Source organism: Rattus norvegicus, chromosome 1 (genome assembly GCF_021556685.1).
Source record: "Rattus norvegicus strain SHRSP/BbbUtx chromosome 1, alternate assembly SHRSP_T2T, whole genome shotgun sequence".
Taxonomy (NCBI): domain Eukaryota; kingdom Metazoa; phylum Chordata; class Mammalia; order Rodentia; family Muridae; genus Rattus; species Rattus norvegicus.
Window position 1 is genome coordinate 218,362,766 of NC_141534.1, and position 8,188 is coordinate 218,370,953.

The following is an 8,188-nucleotide window of genomic DNA, read 5'->3' on the forward strand; positions in this document are numbered from 1 at the left end:
TGATCTCTGCCTCTGCTAAGCTTGCATTTTTGAAAACAACCCAGCTTCCAGGCCCCCAAAAGGATAAGAGAGTTGAGCTCTACTGTAAACATCCCCACAGGCAAGGGAGGTAACTTCAATCCTTTTGTATATTTTTAAATTTATTTGTTTATTTTACGTATGTGAGTACCCTTTCCCTGTCTTCAGACACACCAGAAGAGAGCATCAGATCCCATTACAGATGGTTGTGAGCCACCATGTGGTTGGTGGGAATTGAACTCAGGATCTCTGGAAGAGTAGTCAGTGCTCTTAATTGCTGAGCCATCTCTCCAGCCCCATGTTTAATCTTAAAACGACTCTCAAAAGGTTGTCTAAAAGCCTCCCATTTATACTTTTGTCCCCGAGGTATGTCTATTAAACATGAAACTACCGGATTCCTGTCACAAGGCTGAAGAGTGACACGCATGCCACAGCCAGGCCTTGCTGTCACAGCCTTATAATCCACTGGAGAAGACCAGTAGCAAACAAGCATGTGACTTCAAGCATCTGAGAGTGCTATAAGACCGTATCGTAGCACACAGGAAGATGGAGGTAAGAGCTGTGCCAGCCGAGTGGTCTGGGAAGACCTCTCTGAGGAAGTGGCATTTGAGAAGCTAAAAAGGAGCTGGCCTTAGGACCAAGAAACACAAAGGAGTGCAGTCCAGTGCCAAATCCACCCACCCCTACTGTGGATATCACCCTAAGGACGGTTAGAGACCCCTAGGATGCCTGCCACCTGGCAGACTCTATGGTTCCTGTTCTTTCTGTCTTCCTTCTGTGAGTTTGTGAGCCTCCAAGGTGTTGTGGTTTCTTCTTTATTCTTCTGCCTATTCCTTCAGGAAGCCCAGCCCAGGTGCTGGATAAATATTTAACCAGGTCCTAATTACACCTAACAAGATAAAACGATAGCGTGTACAATCACAAACACACTATTTAGCCAAGTCATAATTAAGCCTGACACAATATAAGTATCCCTCCTCCAACCACAAACATATTAAATTATATGAAGATGGCAATATCCCTCAGAGGACATTCCTTTAATATCTCAAACATAAATGTGACAACCACTGAGATTCTCCTAACTGGCATTGCATTGCTTAGTAAAGGAACTGAGGAGTTGGAGAGAGGACTACAGCCGTTAAGGCTCAGTTCCCAGCATCCACATGGTGACTCACAGTCATCCTAACTCACGTTCTAGGGGATCTAAAACTTCTTCTGACCTCTGTGGGCAGTGTACACAGAATGTACACATACATACATACAGGGGAAACACTCATACACACAAAATAAAAATAAATTTTAAAAAAAGAAGAAATTGAGGAAAGAAAACACAAATAATCTGTACAAAAACAGTCCTAACAAAATATGACAGAAACACTTACATCAATTATAATCTTCATTTCTGCAACTGGTTGTGTGGCCTTAGCTTGTATTTATAACTACCTTCCTCTACTACTCACTCTCTATTTCCTAAGCACCTCAGTAGGTTCTGTTCATGGAGGTGTAAGATTCAAACTTTGAGGACAAAGGCTGCCTTAGGGAAATACCAGGTGGCTGGGACTTTAATACACTGTCCAAAGAATTTAGGATAACACCCTGTTCTGGGAAATGAACTAATCACCCTTAGTAGTCCCCCATCTGCATGCCAAAAATATCTCACCATTGATGAATGTAAGGGTCAAGACTGTCCTCCACATGTGTATAAAAAGGGTGTGCTTTTGTCATTCAGGGTTGCCTCTGCCCCAATTACAGGGCCGTCCCAGTGCACTGGATCATTAAATCTCTTGCTTATTGCATCGATCTCCGTCTTCGTGTTTTCGTGAGTGGGACCTCCTGGACGTAGGGCCAATTAGGTCCTACAGAGGAGTGACCCATACCTTCATTTATGAAGGATCTAAGCTCTTTGTCATCCTGCTTGGATTTGGCTGTTGTAGTTTCCCATTGACTTTAATCACAAGGTCATGGTAGCACCAAGAGAATCCCCAAATGATCTCCTGGGCTCCAGACATAAATTTTCTTACCTCCATTGTGGAGAGGCAATCCAATTTCCCCTTGGTAATCTGGATCAATTACCCTTCCTAACACTGTTATTCCTTTCTTAGACTGTTGGCTTAAGGGCATCAGAAGTCCAAAGTGGCCAGGGGAAGTCTGAACTTCCCGCTCTAGAACTAAATTTATAGACCAGCAGAACTTAACATTGTGGGAACAGGAAGCATACGTTTTCCAAGTGGGTCATTAAGGGTGATAGTGTATGGCACTATTCCCTTTTCCACCTCAGAAGCAATACTATATGGAATACCATGAAAGTGGATACAACATTCTATAAGTCTGTGACTGGTAGTTTTGTCAGAAGCATGCAGGGAAGGTATGGTGGTTTGAATATGCTTGGCCCAAGGAGTGGCACTATTAGAAAGTGTGGTTGGTTGAAATAAATGTAGCCTTGTTAAAGGAAGTGTGTCATTGTGAGGGTGGGCTTTGAGACCCTCCTCCTAGTTGCCCGGAAGTCAGTAGACTTCTCCTAGCTGCCTTCTGATCAAGATGTAAAACTCTCAGCTCCTCTAGCACCATGCCTGCCTGGACGCTGCCATGCTCCTGCCTTGATAATAATGGACTGAACCTTTGAACCTGTAAGCCAGCCTCAACTAAATGTTGTCCTTTATAAGAGTTGCCATGGTCATGATGTCTCTTCACAGCAATGAAAACCCTAAGACAAAAGGCACATCATTGAGCGGAATAAATATATACTTCAATGGAGGAAGTAGTCCAATGTAGTCAACCAGCCACCAGGTAACTGGCTGATCACCCAGGGAAATGGTGCCATATCTGGGGCTCAGTGTTGGTCTCGTAGTTGACAGATCTGGCACTCAGGAGCAGCTGTGGCCAGGGCAACCTTTGTGAGTGGCAGGTCCAGGTTGCCAAGCCCACAAATAACCCCATCTCTACCTGCCACTGTGGCAACTTTATTCATGGGATCATGACAAAACGATGACAGGAATGGCTGGGGAAAGAGCTGGACAAACAGAGCAGGTCATCCTGTCTACTTGATAGCTGACTCATCTGCTAAATTCACCCTTTAGTGAGCATTTACAAGTCCCTCCACATCCTTTGCCCATTTGGAGAGCTCTCTCCACATACTTCTTCCCAGATGTCATTCTCATCAATTTTCCAGTCATGCTTTTTCCAAAGTCCCTGACGATCCATCCAATCCATTGGTTACAGCCCATGAATCTATTTCCTGTCTGCAAACACCACGACTGATTAGCCAGTACCAGAGGTCCATAGGTGTCATGCTTAAATAAAATTCACTTTGCCCGTGCTGCCCATTACAGGTTAGACAATTAGGGACATTGTTTTGTCTGCGCTGCCCATAACAATAACTACAATAACCTTGCTTTAGGCAATTCAGTGCTGCCTCCTGGTCCCTGATACCTTGAGATCCAGTTAAACCCAGCCAACTGGGCAGCAGTGTCTCTAACCCTGAGGTCTGGCATGAGGAAAAAGGCGACGACAAAACTCTTTAAACGCGCTGGTGCCCCTCTCACCAGTTTGCATTTAGAGGACTCTTGAAGGGTGTGTCTTCTGGGCCTTCCCACTGTGGGTTATGTTTTACACAGCGTATCCACTCCAGCACTGCAATTTCCCTGAGCCTTAACGTCATTAACATGAAGCCAAAGGGTACCAGGCACCTCCTTTTCAGTAGTCCATCTTGTGATAAATGCCTCAGCCAACCATTCAAACATTTGACTCTTTCAAAATCGTGTGAGCTTCCTTATTAAGCCTAGAACCTCCACTCACAGGGCCCGTGTCAATAAACGCAGCCTGATCCAGTTTTACGTTCCTACCTCCATTATCCCACCCCCTTAAAATCAATTCCCACACATATTCCCCAGATTCCTGCTTGAATGAACTAGCAAACTCATTAAGCTCTTTAGTAGTGTACTTCACCTCCTCGTGGACTGTACCTTCTATCTCCCCTCCAGGAGCCTGTTTAACCTTAATTCTGATTGTAGGTCTAACAGTAACTATGGGTGGGCCCTGAGGGACATAGTAAATGTCTTGCCTGCCTTTTTTTTTTTCAGAGAAAGTCAGTGCTGATTTAGCAGACAATGAAGGATTAATTACCTCAATTAAGGATGGAAAAGGCAAAGTTTGAAGGGATGGAGGTGGGAAGAGACTACTTTCTCAGGTGAGAGGAATTCTTGAAAATCTGATGTTCAAAGTTCTCAGCTTCAATAGGGTCCTCCTACACACCTCCATCCCAAGTTACAGGATTTCATTCTGTACCACTTAATGTCCTTACTTTTGCTGCCAATACCATCTGAGGACGGGATTTGAATTTTCACTGGAATTCAGCAAACCTTAAAATGAAGGTTTCAGTTTGATTTTCTGCACCTTGAGCTCTGTGGCTGCTGGAGAGAAATTGTCCTCCAGGGCACACTTAGAAACCTGTAAGCCATTTATGTGCATCTGGAGCTGTCAGTCTTATCATGGAGCTCCCTGTCCCTCCCCGCAGATGCTGGAAGTTGGTTAATCTTATCATGAAGCTCATTCTTTTCCTGTCAGTTTCTCCAGAGATATTAGGAGCAACCAACCAGCACCAGAACTTTCATTATTTTTCCACAAACTGTCAAAAGTGATGTGTGTAACGTCACCAAACCTGTTGCCTCTAACAATTGATGGATCAGGATAATCAAATGTCTTTGTTTCCTTCATTTTGTAAAATAGTTCACCCCGTGGGCTTTCAGCACTCTCCCAGCTTCAAGAAGAGGCTTCTGTAACGGTAGGTGTTGGGAAAATGTAAAGCCTATTCCAGATACTTTTAAAAGTTATCCTTATACCTCTTGTTGCTCCAGAATTAATTCTGGTACCAAAAGTTGTAGTACTTGGGGTTCTCTAGAGAAACAGAACTTATGGATAGAGTTGTGTAGAGAGGTTCAGTGTGTGTGTGTGTGTGTGTGTGTGTGTGTGTGTGTGTGTGTGTCTTATTAGAATGGCTTACAGGCTGTGGTTCATCTAGTCCAACAATGACTGTCTACCAACAAAAGATCAAAGAATCTAGTAGTTGTTCTGTCTGTGAAGCCGCATGTCACAGCCAGTCTTCAGTATACAGAGGAATCCCAAAAAAGTTGGCCTTAATGCCAGTGAAGGAATGAACTTCCCGTCAATACCAAGCAGGCAAAGAGAGCAAGCTTCCTTCTTCCGTGTCCTTTATATAGGCTGCCGGCAGAAGGTGTGAACAAAATTAAAGGTGAATCTTCCCACCTCAGGAGATCCAATCAAAAGTGGGTCTTTCCACTTCAAGTGATTTAATTAAGAAAAAAAATCCCTCACAGATGTACCCAATTGATTGGGTTTTAATTCATTCCAGATATAGTCAAGTCGACAACAAAAATGGCCTTCACGGCCAGCAAGAAGGAGGCTCAAGAACAAGGCTATGACAGCCCTTTCTCTCCAAGCAATCACTCCACAGAGCCTGTGGCCTGCATGAGTGGTAGAAACAGAGAAAGCGATGGATTCCAGAAGGTAGGAGGAAGGGTCGCCTACACAATTGGAAATTTTTCACACACAAAAAAAAGTCCGGATTTCTAGCTATTTTTAAAATATCTGAGGATCTGGCAACTCAAAGCCCGCATATCCCCATGGCAACAGCAGCTGGTGTGGAGCAGCAGCTCCCCCCCCCTTTAAACTGGACGTGTGCTTTACAGCTCTTCGTGGACATAAATGCACACGCAGACACACACACTTTCTCAGCTCTTTGTGGACACAGGCCCCTCACCCTTCTTTCCAGCTCTTTATGCACACCTCCCCTTCACACACACACACACACACACACACACACACACACAGAGAGAGAGAGAGAGAGAGAGAGAGAGAGAGGTGGGGGAGAGAGAGTCTGACACAGTCACAAATAGTCTCTCACACACACACACAGTCTGACCCAGCCAATTCATTCACACACCCTCAGCCCCTCAGCGTTGAAGTCCGCCAACCCTAGCCTATGGCCTTTGGTGAGCAGAAAACTGTGTTGGGGGAACTGAGATGGCAGCATTTGGCACATCACCTTGGAGCTAAGTACCTCAGCCTGGGATCCCCTCACTTGAGTTCTTTTTGCAGCAGTGGTTATTTTTGCTATAGGTTGCTGGTGATTCTTCAGTGTAATTTGTTGTTTGTGAATCTTTGAAGAGCATGGTTTGGGTGGGGGAGTCGGGGGCTTGCTCTTTCAATTTGGTTGGTTTGTCATTTTTGAGAGTCTCGCCATACAGGTCAGGCTAACCTCATCCTCCTGGGTGCTAAGATTACTCGAGTGCAAAAAAAAAAAAAAAATAAATAAAAATAAAAAAATAAAAAAAAAAAGATTACTCGAGTGCAGCCCTCACACCAGGTCCTCTCTCTCTCAACTCCTCATGGTGCTTGCCCAGTGCAGGAGCAGTCCTTACTCCCTCCAAACCCATACACACCCGTTCTGGACAGCCTCCATCTTCAAGGAAGAAGTGCAGTGTGTGATGGAAACCAGAAGGGGGTGACTCTCCCTGCCACATCTTTGGAGTTGCCCATAAAAAGTTACTCCTAGCCTCACTCAGCCACCAGGCTCCTGTTGTGATAACATGATCTCTAAGAACGCAGGTCCAGGAAGAGTCCTGTAAACCTGCACTGTGCCAACTGAGGTGACAGCTGAGGCCCAGAGTGCTTGGCCACATGGTGGACTCAGGAAGGAATGGCTGGGCCAGAGTCTATTTATTCCGAGTGACTGGGAAGACCTCAAAGGCTCCAGTCTGTGCCTGGTAAGGCACCACTCTTGCCTACTAAGAACATTTTCTTCTGTCATTCTATGTAAGGCTCAGCTCTCCTGGGACCTGTTTGCTCAGGCCTGACCCTCAAACTGTTCTGTGGGTTTGGTTCTGTGGGTTTATATACTTTACATAAGAACCCAATTGTAGCCCCATCTTGCAGATAAGAAAATTGAGCTTTAAATGGTTGGTTACCCAAGTCCAGCTAGCAAATGGTGGTGTAAACCCATAGCTTGCCCTGTGAAAGCTTTCGTCCCTGGGCTGTCTCATCCCCAGGAAGACGACTGTAGGATGGGTCTGTGGAGGGGAGAGGAGTTGGGTTTTAAGGACAGAGAACATCCTTTTACCCAGGTCCAGCATAAAGACGCTACACACAGATCACTTAGTTTTTGGAGCTGCTCCAGGGCAAGGGCTGAGTTTGGGGATCTCAAATTAGTTAGTGTTCAATCCCAGGACTGAGAGGCTCCCGCTCAGCCACTATAGAAATACAGCCCCCAGCCCTTGGGAGGTTAGCCTAACCACCTTCACCTATGAACATTCTAAGCAGTCGTGCAGGGGATGTACATGCTAAGTCCTGGCCTTAAACCTCTGAATGGGTGGAACAGGTAGGCAGCAGCTATGGGCAGCTGGTCTGCCCATAAGATAAACACAAGAGGCAAGACACCCAGATGCTAAGCTAAGTAAACTTGGGTACCACTGAGCCTGACTCAGTCAAGTCCTCCTACCCTGATTCTTCATAGGATGCAGGCTTCTGACACTCTCCCCCTCCCACTCCTGGAGGACAGAAAAGTCCAAAGGGTGGCCAGATCCTCTGAAACTGTCGCAGAGACATCCTGGCCCTGAGGTCAAGGCCATCACATTAGATAGAAACAGAGGTTCTACCCAGATGAATTCACTCATTTCTCCTCTTGTTACCCACAACCACCCTATCCTCACTGCTCTCCCCATCCAAGTCTACCTATTGAACTCACTCTCTCCAGACACCAAAGCCTGGAGATGCTGCCGCCTCCTCCAGACAGCCCATTCCGATGCAGTTCTCCGGTCTGGTCACCTTAGACATTGACCTCCCTTGTGCCGTGATGATTTCTGACATGCTGTCCACTCAGAGAAGCATATGGGAGCTAAGTACAGCCACAGCATGGGGCCTCGGATGTACAAGCTCGTGAAAACGTGACAGGAGAGAGAACTAAGTGAGTCCAGGTTGACTTAGTTCAACACCTGAGTCTCTCACTCTCATGGGCATTTTAGCATGCTGGCTAGCTGTAGCGGCTGCCTACCTGTTCTGTACCCACTCAGAGGTTCAAGGCAGAGACTTAGTGTGTGCATCCCCTGCTCGGTCACACATCTGGCCACAGACAAATTGGTGGGATCCCTACTTCCTT

At 45.9% G+C, this 8,188-nt stretch overlaps 1 protein-coding gene across 2 annotated transcripts in view; it reads right to left on the reverse strand.

Annotated features, from left to right (window-relative positions):
- Slc22a25 (solute carrier family 22, member 25) overlaps positions 1-8,188 on the reverse strand; it is a 159,826-nt gene that overhangs the window by 148,493 nt on the left and 3,145 nt on the right. The gene's annotated exons all lie outside the window — the stretch shown is intronic.